Below are 15,511 nucleotides of genomic sequence, written 5' to 3'. Positions count from 1 at the left end.
TGCTGCGTTGTAAAATATTTTTGCTTGATTTCTTGATTTTGCGAGTGCTGTGTGTACACTGTGTGTGTGTAAGTTTGCGGCACACTTTGCACTATCGAATTGTGTGGATCTCGACGACGTCGCGACGTCTCCTCCGAAAGACCAGAAAGGGGGCTCCATGGCAGCCCTGACACTTGCAGGTGTGCCAGCCAACTAGAAAGATCAACTGGCCAGGTGAGGCAATGCGCTACGCGCCGGCAAAAATTAATTTCATGTTCGAAAGAATTTTTAATTAACTTACATGGCGTATGAGTAATATTAAATCATTGCTTAGCAGGGTAAAAAGAGATGGGGAGGGGGACAGAGGGTAAAGTGGTGCAGGTATCCTCGTTTATAGCTTAAAAGAGCTTCAAACTTGAGGTGAATGCTATCAGAGCTTGAAAAGGAAGCTTTCTATTAATCTTAAAGTATTCCGGAAAAAAGGGATCAATTCAGCTTATAAGCTTTGAAGTTAAGTAATATGAGTCTTAAATGATATTTCATAGGAAATTATATTTCTAAAAAAAAAATTGTTCTTAATTGGATAAAAGTTACATTAACTTCATTTATTCTTAATAATTACTTTAGGTACTGTAGAAGATTATTATTATAATTAAAGACAGTTAAATTCTTCTACATTAAATTCTTTTATAAGTCTTAGGTGAAATTTCTTTAGGAGACCTAAAATATTAGTTTAACGCCTTACAAAAATAATTGTAATCACAAATTCTACCATGAAAACACACAGTCAACTAATTAACTCCACAGTTGACTTGAAATTTTCTTTTGAAAATCACTGAAAAGCAGCTTGATGACCCAGGCGCATGTAAGTGGAAAGCTAAAAACAATAATCAGGAAAAGGTTCCCAAAAAAAAAGAAACGTGGGGCAGGGGATGATGCATCGAATATGTTTTCCAGCCTGGTCACGTGTCCTGCGTAGATAGCTTTACAGCCTCCCAGGAGGCAAACAATTTGCGCTCGTTACGCGGTTGAAATTGCTTTGCCTCCCCTGCGAGGAAATATATTTTAAAATCCCCAGCAGACGATGAAACCACCCGAAACCAGTACAAAATCCAAAATCCAAAATCCACATCCACCCGCCGCCTTCCTCGAATTTATATGTTTTGTCATTAGTTTCGTTTTATAATTTATTAACGTCAACATTGTGGCTCCCTTCCTCCCTTTCCCTTCTTTTTTTTGGCCAAATCAGGCTGAAACTGTTTTTGAGAAGCGTACATGATGGTAGCAGAGTGGCGGGCTCATTAGACCGGGGGGTGTCTTTATAGAATAGATGTGTATTCACGACTTTTGGCTTTAAATGACCAACGAAGCGGATGCACTTTAATTTGACAACAATTGTGTAAATTGCCTCGTCATGCTGTTTGTCCTTTGACTTGGATTTCTCGCTCTGGTTTCTGTTTTAAAACATCCCCCCCCCCCAACCCACACACACAGCCACCCACACAACTGACACTAATGTGTCACGTGGCATTCGTTTGCGACATTTGTAGATTTATCTTTCAGCTCAGCTCTCATCGAAAGTGTGAGATGAGGCTGGAGTGCATGGGTGGGTTCAATGGGTGGTGATGGGTGGTTCGATGGGTGGTCCATGGGAGGTTCGATGGGTGGTTCCATGGGCGGCGATGGGGGTGTGGTCGCAGCCAGTGCAACCCAAGGACAATTGAACTTGAAACCCAGTGGCATGCGGCCTTAATGATTGAAAGCGGAGTCCAAAAAAGAGCGAGTAATCCGAACTTTCGCATTGGGGATCAAAGAGTCCCACTACCCCCTCCATAAACCTTATACTTTAACGAGCTAATTTTCCCTTGGAAATTATTTTTCCAGCTAGTTACTCTATTATATCTCACGTCAGTGCTTTCCGCTATAAAGTTAGGGAAAATTAAAGGTCATCGTTGGGCGAAAGCAATGAAAAACATATCAATATTCCTTTCTAAGGATATCTTTGCTTAAACAATTAAAGAAAATAGTATTATTTATTATAATATATTAATCATATAGTGATAAGGTTAAAAAGGTTTTCTTGTATATCCCCAATTTGTGTACCTTTTTATTATTATTTAACAATATTATAATACCTCCATATTTTTATATTTCTCTCTAAGGTAAACTTTTACCATTTAAAGGTAGCCCAATTTGCTCATTTCCTTTACCACTCCAATATCCTTTCTCCGTATATGCGGTCGCATACCTTGGCAAGTTTAATTTACCATCCACACCTTGTTAATACGAAATTAATGACTGCATTAGATAAATTACATTCCAGCTCCACTCCGTTTGCTGTTCAATTATTGAGCGAAGGAACTCGGGGTCAAAGTCGGGATAGCAAGGAACCATCGATGGCTATCGAAGTCCTCGCAGTGCTGATAGTCCTGTTAGTCCTGGCTAATGACAATACCTTCGTATCGCTGGGAGTTCCACGGCCTTGTTATTGTAATTAGCCCACGGGGCCCTTTGGCATGGAAAAGAATGGAACCAGCCCACCCATCGAGGTCCTCGGGGTTGGATGGAACATTAAAATATGATTAACTTTGCGGTTCGTGCCATTGTCGTGTCTATTTAATTAGAACTCCAGTCCGGCTGCCTTTCGCGACCTCCTGCTCCACATGTATATACCTATATAGCGTATCCTGCGCTAACTAATGACACTTGTGGGCCAACAAAAGGCGCTAATCTAAGTTTTACGTGTTCGGCGTTTACGCTTTTTGTGCTCAGAAAATAGGCGGAAGAAAATAGAGCCAGGGTATGTCAATAGGGAGTTTCGGTTTAGTGGAGGTTTTCTGTAAGGAACTTCATGGAAAATCACGGTAAGGAAGTCCACATCGTCTAGAAATATAACCCACCTAGCAGATTGGTTCATACTGTATTTGGTTAGGGTAAGTAGTGAGATTTTTTCATTTCTAATTATTTTGTTATCCCCTTTTAAAATGAACTCACTATCCTAAAATGAATTTACCTTCAGTAATTCTTAAGTGAAGTATTTACAAGAAGCTTTTATCTAAAAAAAACTCACCTAAATGAACTCACCTAAAATGAACCCTCTTGAAATGAACTTACCAAAAGTAAACTCTCTTGTATTGAACTCAACTAAAATGAACTTACCTAAATTAAGGCTTTTGATTTGTTAACTTGCTTCCCTTTTCTTGGGTAATCTTTTCAAACTTCCTAATCTTTCTAAAATGAACACCCTTTAAATAATCCAACTTAAAATGAACTCACAGGGTATCTACAAGTTCGATTCCCTCCAGTTACCTTACCTTTTCCGGGCGACCTACGAACTTCTATCTAGACGATCTAATCATAATTATGTGATTTCTTTGCCACTCCAGGCCACAATGGCCAAGAAAGTGTTCTTTTTGTACTGTAATTTTTATTGAAATGAGCCGCAGGGCGGGAGGAGAGTGAAAAGGAGATCCCCGATGTGGCCGCTTGGCTGCATTTTGTTAAAAGGTGACAATTAATTTGTCAATAATGGAAATTGTCACCGGGGGTTGGGACATAGAGGCACTACAATGTATACTTCCAGGTGCGGGGGCTTTCGTGCTCGTGCCTCGTTTCTTGCTTCCCGTTTCTGGTGGACTGTCCATTGTTGTTAACCTAATGATATATGGCCTAGTTGACGCTCGGGCCGACCAAGCTGGGTAATTTTAATTATTTTGTCATTTGTATAAATTAAAGTATATACTATCGTATGGCGCCATGGTTTTCCGCGATGGCCGCCAAGGGGTTAAGCTGGTCGACTTGCCACCGGCTTATTGATTAATGATTATTTTGGCCTCCGGCAACCTCGAACCCCTTTTATTTCGCTTTCCGTGACAACTCAATCAAAAATGGTTCCGTTTGCCTCTCGTGGATTTCTCTAAATTTACATTTTATCGAAGCCTTTAATTATGGGAAATTTCGTTGTGTGTTTTCCGAAAAGGGTTTGTTTTTTCGGTTACTAATTGAAGTCCCCTTGGCGTATGCTTAATAATAGTCTCTCTACAGGTTCTACATATGTATTTTCTCCGGGGGCATTTCCTATCATAAATAATTTGTCAAATGGAAAATCGAAAACGATTTGAAAGGGTTCACAAATCTATACTCAAATTTGATTGTTTGATTACAATGGGGTGGGCATTATTGGTTGGGATATCTTGAATCTTTGTTTTATTGGGATTTTTTTAAAAACATATTTTAAAGTCCTGTTTCTCTGATTTTACCGTTCGAATTTCTTGTGCTCCCTGGCATACTAATATTTCATACAAACTCATTAAGGAGCTCCAGATCTCCTCTTCTTTTGGCCGACAAGACCCACGCATTGGATTAAAGTTTTGGCTAATGAGAAATTTATATATTTTGTGTTCGTCGGTCGCATGAAGAATTCCCAGGAATCTTTTCTTGGCAAAAATGGAAAAAACCAAAAAAAAAAACTGGGAATCGAAGCAAAACGCGAACCAGAAGATGGGGAAAATACAACAAAAATGGCGATAGAAATCGTGATACAATCACGTCTAGACTTTTACGAGTTGCGCCTACAAAACAAAAAAAGAAAAGAATTATAAAAAGAAGAAAATAAAAACAAGAACTGCAGCCTGTCCGGACTTTTAGTTGGCAGGTCAAACGGGCAACGTCAAAAACCAGAAAGAGAACAACAACTTTTGGCCATGGACTTGACTTGACTGGAGTTGCGACTTGGCCCAAAGTCTTGGCTTGGATTTGAAAACTTAGAAACTTGCGCCGGCAGCTGTAGATGCCAAAATCCAGTGGAAAAATAAATAAAGAGTAGAGTGGCAGCACTGATAAAAATGGGATAGTAAAACTAAATATCTGCATATTGAATTCAACACTTTGTATTAACTAAACTAAATTAAATAGAAAATATAATACATTTCGTGATTTAATTTGAAAATATTAAAATCATGATAGAAAGTATTAGATATGAGTAATATTTACTTTAAATATGTAAGGTCATTAAAAGCAATATTTTAAATTTAAATTTATTTTTAGCTATGTTCATATTTAAAGTGAATAAAATCCTCAATAGATGTAAAATATACCAAAAAATATTTAAATTAAATATGAAATCCCTGGACTTACTACATTTTTTTTATCAGTGAGTAGTGGCAGTGGCCCAAGATCAGGGGCGTGGGGCAAGGGGGTTTTCTGGGGCAGGGAAACGTCCAGAGATGATGGCGAATGGCAAATGGCAGGCAACGTCTGCGGCTAATTACAGGCTGCCAGGAACAACAACAGCAACAAGCCAAAGAAATGATATATTTAAGTTGCTGCTTTATTTGCATTTGTCCCAAGTGCAAAAAAAAAGGAAGAAAAGGGGTGTACGATGCGCTAAAAAAAAGGGGTGCCACAAAAGTCTGGCATCCACTCTTACCTCACGTTTAATATTCATTAAAAACTAGCTGGAAAAAGACTCTTGTGCACTTCTTAGGTGATTATTACATTAAAAGAAAATAGCCAGAGAAAATAGAATGGAAAAAATGTAAGTCAAAGAAAATATAATTAGGTACTTACACTAATAGAAGCGAGTTTGTAAGCCCATTAATTTTTTTGTCAAATAATGTTATAGTTAGTTTTAATGCATAAATAATAGAATTTGATTTTAAAATCCCACGCAAATCTCCAGTTTTCCTCTAGTTCCCTGAATCAAATGCGAAAAGGCGTCGAACCATCGAAATCCTTGACCATTTCTCCAACCCTCATCAAATGAGCAAATTTGTTAATTTCCCACACAGTTTCGGAGTTCGAAAACAAAAGTGAAAAATGTTATATTGATTGAGTTTCTGGTTTTTTGGTAGACTTTTTTTGGGCTCTTTCACCTTCGTCTAAGGGGGAAAACATTTCATCCTTTCGCGCATTTTAATCACGCTTAATGATTTCTGGACCCTGAGAGCCTTTCTCGGCCCTTCGTCATCATCATCGTCAGCGTTTTGGCCTCCGATCAATTTTGTTATATATTTTTTTAGTATTTCGGTACGTAGGTGGTTAACACACACACAAAACACACTCACACTCGTTTCGTTACAGTTTCCAATCCTCATGTTCTTCTTTTGGCTTTGTAGTTTGCCGCATTTTTGAATTGGTTTTTTCGGCTCTCAAAATAGTGATTTTTTCTCTTCCTTTTTTCGGCCCGGTCTTTTGTCTGTCTGACGACTGACTTTTCGAGCCCAGCTTCAACCTCAACTTCGGCTTCATCTTCAACTTCAACTTCGACACTTTAACGGCTTGTGCGGCTCTTTGTTTGGTTAATTATGCGCCGGCCCAAAGTGGCGCCACCGTCCCCGATTCCCTCACTTTCTGAATGGCCAGCGAGAATCGAATCTGCGGCACGAAAAATGGTTTTTATTAATTTCCTTCGGGCTTCATTAATCGATTTTCACTCTCTGCCAAGCGGAGGCCGCAACCAAAATCAATTATAATTAAATCTAAGCCACAGTTTCCATCGACATTTTCACACGACGTGAATAGAGCCAAAAACCTAATAGATAAGAAGAACTGGGTTCACATTTTGACCCTTGTTAGAAGGACCCATTTTAATTTAGAATATTAGAGAGTTCAACTGCAAACTCATAGAGGTATCCCACTTAAAAATCGGTTATGAAATCTAGAAGTTCGGTTTTGGATCCCGTTTTGAAAGCCATTGGAAATACGGAAAATCCAACATGAAAATGGGCTGAAATTTGGACCCTCTTTGAAAAGAAATGTTTAAATGTAGAATATTAGAGAATTAAACCACAAATTCAAAGAGGTATTCCACGTCAAAATCGGGTTACAATAGCGAAAGTTATCGAATTTGGAAGTGCAGTTTTGGGTTCCCATGCTGAAAACCATTGGAAATACGGAAAAATCGAACATGGAAAAGGGCTAAAATTTGGACCCTTTTTGAAAAGAAATGTTTGAATGCAGAATATTAGGAAATTGAACCACAAATTCATAGAGGTATCCCACGTCAAAATCGGGTTACAATAGCGAAAGTTATGGAATTTGGAACTGCAGTTTTGGGTTCCCATGCTGAAACCATTGGAATTACAGAAAAATCCAACATGAAAATGGGCTAAAATTTGGACCCTCTTTGAAAAGAAATGTTTGAATGCAGAATATTAGAAAATTGAACCACAAATTCATAGAGGTATCCCACTTAAAACTCGGGTTACAATAGCGAAAGTTATGGAATTTGCAAGTGCAGTTTTGGGTTCCCATTTTGAACACCATTGGAAATACGGAAAAATCGAACATGGAAAAGGGCTAAAATTTTGACCCTTTTTGAAAAGAAATGTTTGAATGCAGAATATTAGAAAATTGAACCACAAATTCATAGAGGTATCCCACGTCAAAATCGGGTTAAAATAGCGAAAGTTATGGAATTTGGAAGTGCAGTTGTGGGCTCCCATGCTGAAACCCATTGGAATTGCAGAAAAATCCAACATGAAAATGGGCTAAAATTTGGACCCTCTTTAAAAAAAAATATTTGGACGTAGAATGCTAGAGAATTCAACTACAAATTCATAGAGGTATCCCACGTCAAAATCGGATTACAATAGCGAAAGTTATGGAATTTGGAAGTGCAGTTTTGGGTTCCCATGCTGAAAACCATTGGAAATACGGAAAATCCAACATAAAAATGGGCTAAAATTTGGACCCTTTTTGAAAAGAAATGTTTAAATGTAGAATATTAGAGAATTAAACCACAAATTCAAAGAGGTATCCCACGTCAAAATCGGGTTAAAATAGCGAAAGTTATGGAATTTGGAACTGCAGTTTTGGGTTCCCATGCTGAAAACCATTGGAATTACGGAAAAATCGAACATGGAAAAGGGCTAAATTTTGGACCCTCTTAAAAAAGAAATGTTTAAGTGTAGAATATTAGAGAATTAAACCACAAATTCAAAAAGGTATCCCACGTCAAAATCGGGTTACAATAGCGAAAGTTATGGAATTTGGAAGTGCAGTTTTGGGTCACCATTCTGAAAACCATTGGAAATACGAAAAAATCGAACATGGAAAAGGGCTAAAATTGGGACCCTTTTTGAAAAGAAATGTTTGAATGCAGAATATTAGAAAATTGAACCACAAATTCATAAAGGTATCCCACGTCAAAATCGGGTTACAATAGCGAATGTTATGTAATTTGGAAGTGCAGTTTTGGGTTCCCGTTTTGAAAACCATTGGAAATACGAAAAAATCGAACATGGAAAAGGGCTAAAATTGGGACCCTTTTTGAAAAGAAATGTTTGAATGCAGAATATTAGAAAATTGAACCACAAATTCATAGAGGTTCCCACGTCAAAATCGGGTTACAATAGCGAAAGTTATGGAATTGAGAATTGCAGTTTTGGGTCACCATTCTGAAAGCTATTGCGAATTCGGAAAAATCTGACATGAAAATGGGCTAAGATCTTGACCCTCGTATAAAAGAAACATTTTAATATAAAATATTAGAGAATTCAACCACAAACTCATAGAGGAATTCCACGTCTTAATCGGGATCAAATATCTTAAGTTATGGAATCTAGAAGTGCAGTTTTGTGTACCGATTCTGAAAACCTTTGAATATACAGAACATGAAGATGGGTTGAAATTTTGACCTTCTTTTAAGAGACAAATTATAATGTAGAATATTAGAAATTTTATCCACAAACACATAGAGGCATCCTTCTTTAAAATCGGGTTCCAATAACATAAGTTATGGAAGCTAGAAGTTAATTTTTGGGTCCCAGTCTGAAATAGAACACTTATACAACATTTTAAGTTTTTCACCCAGCCTAGTATAGCTTTAGTAAATGGAATACATATGTTTGATTTGTTTTCATCACAAATTCGTGTTATTTCGAACACTGGAATACACAGTTGTCTTATTAACAGCCCTGACCTAAGCTTGGAGACCTGACTTATGATACCTGTCAAGGGATGTCCGAACTTACAACCCCCAATCTGCACAACTTTTCCCACGAAGAAGACTGTCTTCCGAGGACCGACATGCATTAGAAGAATTGCACCTGTAGGCAGGGGCAAAGGAGGGCAGATCATTTGTTGGACTGCTCCGTTTTTAATTCTTTTTTCCTTCGTCTCCTGACATGGGCTAAAATATCCTTGAGCCAAGCGGCCCAGTGATATATGTATCTGGAAATTCCGAGTATTTTTTGGAGCAGCAGCCAATGCCAAAGTGCAGCCCCTTTTTATTTAATACTTGCCCCTTTTTTGTATTCCGTATTTCGTATTTCGTATTTTTTCCTCTTTTTGGTATTGCTTTTCATAAGACGCATAATTATGGGGTAGCGGTCGGTCAGTAAGAGAAACAGAACGAAGAACGAAGGACCACGAAACGAAGAAATCATTTATATGAAAGATGAGCAACGTCGAGTTGCGAAAGGAGAGTTGAGTTAATGTTGCTGGGGAGGATGGGGAGGGAGTCCCGATGATGAATGATTTGTAGACAGTTCCTCCAGCACAGGACAGCCACTCAAAACTTGAGTCTGGAGTCCTTGAGTCCTTGAGTCCTTCGGTTTTACGACCGCAGGACAAACAGGTGTCAAAAGGTGCTCTTTTGCCTGGGCCAAGGTTACAAAACATTTATTAGATTTTCTTGGGTTTTTCCTTTTTTTGTAAGGGGGTGGAGGGGGCGTTTACCCAAATTGGAGCAAGCAAGCCGTGCCGGAGTTCAATTAATTTCATTACAAAATTGTTTCTTGCTGCTGCAGCAGCAATTTGCAGTCAGCCCTGGTCAATTTGTCATAGCAATTGTTACCATGTCCCTGGGCCTCCTGCTCCTGCTCCTGCTCCTGCTTTTTTCCCATTCTCTAGAGGTAAAGGCTAATTAAACGCAGCAGGCATCGGGTGATAAATGGATTCGGTCCTATGAATGAACTGACCTGCCGACTGCCGCGCCACTTGACTGTGTAATTAGTGCAATTGCTGAATGAATTTGCTCGTGTTCTCGGGCTCCTCTTTTTTTTTTTCCTTTTTTGGTGTTCCAGGAATTGCAACCGAATTTCGTCCACCTAATGAGTTGCACTTTTCGGTTACCTTCAAAGCCTCTGGTCACCTGCAGTTCGCAGTTCGCAGCTCTATGATCTATTTTCGATTCCGACTCCGATTCCCAGCCAGCTGTCGATTTTGGCAATGTCCATCGGAACTAATGATCCCAAATCCAGCACCCTAATTATGCATTGAAAGTCCTTTAAGAAACCCGATCGTAGAGTCCTTGGTTTTGTCCATTCCAAACAGGAGTCATTACTCCAATACTGTAATGGCTCTACCTAAAATTTACCTCAGATTACCAATTAAATGAGTTTTGTTTTGCTACAAGTTTATGTTTTATTTATTTCTACATAAAATAATAAATATTTTCTCTTTTTCCACTTAGTATTCACAACTTTAATCACCTCAAAAAATAAGTATCGTCCTTGCTTAAACTCTGTTCTATATGTACATTGTACTTATATCCCATTCAAAATGACTTTTTTGTAAATACCAAATATGCAAATATAATTTTTAATGCCTTTGTGGCTCATTAATTCACCGTACTACCCATTAAAGAAATATTTATCAAATAACTTGATCGACTTTCCGCACGCTTTCAGGCCAAATAGATTTGTTTTGCTTTTTCGCCAGAAAAAGAAATTAAAAAAACGCTTTTCAGCTTTAACTGAACAATTTAATTAGTTTTGCGCTATTATTATGCATTAAAAATGTTTATCGCGTGGTTAAGCAAACGCTTTTCCTCAACGAGATTTCTGTGTGGGCCGCATTTAAACGGCGGGGAAATCGGCAAGGGCCGCCATGATTTTCCTAACCCTTAATCGGGAATCGGGGTCACCCAAGCCCAGTTCAGAAAATATCATATATTAGTTGGATTTTATAGCCCTTGTCACTTAGGGCGGTGAGTAGATTTAAAGGGAGTCATTTAAGTTACTAGCTAAATTTTAAAACATAAAAATTATTTTAAAAAATTTAGAAATTTAAACAAATGTTTCACAAATCAATTTACCACATTAATGAAAGACATCAATTATTTTGAGCTCTCTCATAAAAATACGGATAAAAAAAATTGTAACCAAATTATTTTAGGAATGAAACCATTTACTTTTAAAAGTATTACCCTTTGAGTTTCGGATAAGATTGGTTAAATGTTTAATCAGTGAACTTTCCATCTAAAATAACAAAATGAACCTTACAATAATATCGGGATCACTTTTTTTGGGTCACCTTCACCAAATTCGTAACATAGACTGATTAAAATAGTGGTTGTAAGGGGTTAAAACACAAGGGTTAAGCTTCGGCAAGTGCAAATCTCGACTGTTGCATTTTTTAGAGGTTCCATCGAGGAGGAGGAGGAGGTGACTCCATGACAACGTTGGCGTTGAAGGCGCAGAACCAAACCGAAAGCAAAACCAAAACCAAAACTTAAACCGAAAAAAAACCTCAAAACCAGACACAAAATAATTCACAAATTATGCGAATAAAATTTTTAATAATTCTCATGGCAACGTTAAATAAATGAGCGCAGAAAGCGGGCGAATGGATGGAGCTCGCAGTTTGGAGATGGAGAATGCCTCCTTGAGGTCTGGTCTGCCCCATGTCTGCCAGAGACTCGGGTACTTGGAACTGGCGACTCCGAGACCAAAAAAGTGGGTTGGCACAAAATCTTCAACGCGTCGGTATCTCGGGGCCCGTGGGCCATGCCATCTCATCCATGGAGCTCTGGAACTCGGGAACTCTGGAACTCTGGCGCTGCCATAACAAAAGTCAAAGTCGTCAAGTCGTCGAGGTTAAAGATGCAGATGCCTCGAATCGAGGATTGCGGATTGGGGATTGCGGATTGCGGATTGAGGCAGGTGAGACCTCCTCCTCCTTAAGCCCCCTTTGGAACCCCTTTGGAACCCCTTTGGACCCCCTTTAACCCCTCTAAGTCCCCTTTCCCCTTTCTGAGTCAGTCGGACATTGGATAATGCCGTCGTCTTTAGGTTTTTCGAGAGCGTTGCGAAAATGTTTCGGCTCTTACATTCTTTTTTACCCGTTTTGGCCTGGCTTCTTTTCTTCAGCATATTTTCCCCTCGATTTTTTCTTTTTTTCACTCTCTGTCGGCATTTTTCGTTTTGAAGTTTTCTGCTGGCTTTTTTTCGGCTTTATATTTGACTTTCGCAGCATCACGAAAATTTAGCATGGCCAATGGGGTGGAGGCCAGGCCGCTTTTGACATGGAAATTTCACTCGGCCGGGTTTTGAATTTCACAACGGAAAAAAAATTGGAGAGGTGGAAAAGTGAAAAAGAGCAAAAAGAAAAAAATAGCAGCGCCACAAACGTAAAACAAAGAAGCCAAAAAAATATCATTCAATAATGGCTCGGTTTTTATTGCTGGAATTGGACTTTTCTCGCATTTCGAGCGCGTTTTTTAGCGCACAACACGCCCACTTTTCGATTTATATATATTACTGTATATATGGGTTATATATAATTGTGGGGCTAATGATTAAGCGGCAAATTTAATTGGAAGTCAGCTTAAAACCGAGTTCATCAACTCATAGCTCATAAACCACATTTAAACAAGTGGCTCTAAAAACATTATAGGTTAATCATTTGTAAGGTTCTTGGTGGGAACAAAAAATCTAGCAACTAAAAATGATTTAAATCATAATATCATATATAATCATAATATCATTCATTTTTGTTTAATACATTTTTTATTATGTTATATTTGGGGTTCCAATTTTTATCACCGTATTTAGTCGCACTATTGAAATCGAAATGAATACTCTTGTATTATTGTATTTTCCTTTAAGTGATTTCACAAATTGCTGTATAATTTTTTATGGTGGTCCTTCGATGGAAAGATCTATATTTCTTACCGTGTTTGAGTGGTAATAGAAGTAATGTGTACGTCTTTAATTCGTTAAATTTAGCGGCTATTTATTTGACTTATTTTTCTAGCAATGCAGAAATCCTTTAAATGATGTCCAACATTTTTAGATAATTTTTTGTGGTGGTCCCACGAGGGAAAGATCTATTTTTCTCACCGTGCCCATGTGGCATTAGCCCCATCGACATGCAAATTAATCAGAGAGGCTGGCGCGGCTCGTTCGTTTGGGCCAATTAATTAGTCGGACGCTAATGAAAATCAATTTGCGCAACACTCGGAACAGGTGATTAGCCGGTGGGTTGGAAAAATGGGTGTTATTTTGTATTTTTTGTCTGGCATGCGATCGGTACCGGGTTGGGGCTGTCAATCATCGGATTTTGGTTTACGATTTTCTCGGGGATCTCGTTTGGAGATCTTCGCGTTCCTTTCTCTCTTTTTTTCTCTTTTTTTTAACGATTTACCAGGCTGTTTGTCAAACTTTTGCCGGGCAGCTGTCACAACACAGGGCACCTTCCCTCATTCCGTTTAATTAGCTGCTGTGACATTTTTATGAGCTGACAAAACGAGGTAGATCCCGTAGTGCTCCCTGCCCCATTTCTCTTTTTTTAGGCTTAGTTTGCTGACAGCGCAATAAAAACTAATTGAGTGGCAGTCAAAGGCAGCGTTAAAAACCCCACAAAACACAAAACACCAAACACCAAAAACACCACCCCTTGGCCCACCGCCCACCGCCCAACCCCTTTGTTGTTGTTGGTCTTGGCTGTTTGTTTATTGCACATCGGCGGTTGTGTTTTCCTTTTCCCTGGGCGCACCACCCCACCACCCAGCCACCCAACCACCCACCGCCCCAGCTCTTGTTGTTGTCACAACGGCAGAGGCCACGCCTTTTTTGCGTTAATTTCAATCGAGGCGGCTGGTGGGAAAAGTCGGGGGAAATTCTTCCTAGGAGCTAACTGCACTGCACCCCCGTTTTTCCCGTTTTCCACTTTCAATTTAACATTTCCCATTTTTATTTTGTCATTGTCATCAGCAAACGCTCCTTGTTGTTTGTTGGTTGATTTCTTTATTTGATTTTTTATTTCCCCCTTTTTTATGTGAGTGTGTATTTCCATCTTCTGGTTTTCTCTCGTTTTTATTGAAACTTCATTAAATGATTCCCTTTGTTGTTGCCATAAAAAATATAAAAAAGGGAAAAGGGGGCCCCGCCACGCCCCATTTGGATTCTACCAGGATAAACATTCAACACGGCGTATGCGTAATCTTTGCAATGAATTTTCCCCCCGAATAAAATGTTCAATTTAGGCAACTGGAAAAGAGAAGCCAAACTTAACCCCAGGCTGAACATAAAGACTTTCGCAGAAAACGCTAACAAGTTTTTTCTAATGGGTGATTAAAATGAACTTAAACTTTTTTATGTGCGAATTAGAAATGTAGGAAAAGAATTACGTAAAAATTTCTCTTTTATTGCAGTCAAAGACTCAAAATCCATTTGCTAATTTTTCGTTAGCCATTATTTTTGGCATGTTTTTTCCTTTTTTTTTGCGCATTTTAGCATTTTAATGCCGCTGCCAGATCGTATGACAAGATAATGCCCAAGATATATGCGCCTTGTCAGACCCACAAGCGCAGATACACAGGTAAAAAATTCGAAAAAAATACAGAAAAGACACAGAGAAAAAGGAAAATGGAAGGAAGCGGAGGCAAAAATGAAAAATAAAATTTATTAATTCACAATAATAAATTGTTTTGTGTCTCTCGCTTTTCGATTTGTATCGAACGATAATTACAGGTTGCGCTGTAAGAAGAAAAATGTATCTCTTCGTATCCCCCGACTCTATATACACACATATATATATATGTTTTTACGGCCTGGTCCCGGACTTTTGCCGACTTTTTTGTGTAATTAATTGTGTGGACGCGCCAAATAAAAAAGAAAAAAAAATATACAGGCAGTGGGAAATAAAAAGGAGAAATACAGAAATTACTGGGACTCAACTAAACGGGTTTGACCAGCGCCTGGGCCACTTTTCCATTTTCCATTTGCCCGTTTTCCATTTCCCATTAGTTTTCCCTGACACTACTGCCGCTACTGTTGGCTTCCTTCTGATATATGAGCGGCAGTTTAAATTTGAATTCGGAATCCGAAATAGATAGTTGAACATTACCAGCATATTATTCGCTTAATTTGCCACAGGTATTCAACTGAAAGCGATTGGCATTTAAGAACGGATAGATGATTGCCGGCATTTATGCAATTAAATGCGACAAATGGCAAATCTGCTTTCGGGTCCCTCCTCGGGCGCCATCAATAAAAGGTGGCAAGTGTCAAAAAAGGATGGCCATCGGTAGCCCCCGTTTTCACAGCATGAGCATGAACACTCAGCCAGCAAAGGCAAAACCAAAGGCAAAAGCCCGGGCATTTAGTCTAATTATGATAATTTCACAAAAACGCCCTGAGCCTGCAATCGATCAATTATATGCGGCGGGACGAGAAAGAGCAGCTCCACTCTATACGTCAGTTGATTTAAACAATTTGCAAATTCGACATTTCGTCAACATGCTGCTGAACATCTCATCAAAACAATATAAAAATAATAAATAACAATAATTAAGTGCAATGAA

This window comes from Drosophila suzukii, chromosome X (genome assembly GCF_043229965.1).
Source record: "Drosophila suzukii chromosome X, CBGP_Dsuzu_IsoJpt1.0, whole genome shotgun sequence".
In the NCBI taxonomy this organism is placed as follows: domain Eukaryota; kingdom Metazoa; phylum Arthropoda; class Insecta; order Diptera; family Drosophilidae; genus Drosophila; species Drosophila suzukii.
Note: the sequence above shows the minus strand (reverse complement) of the source record.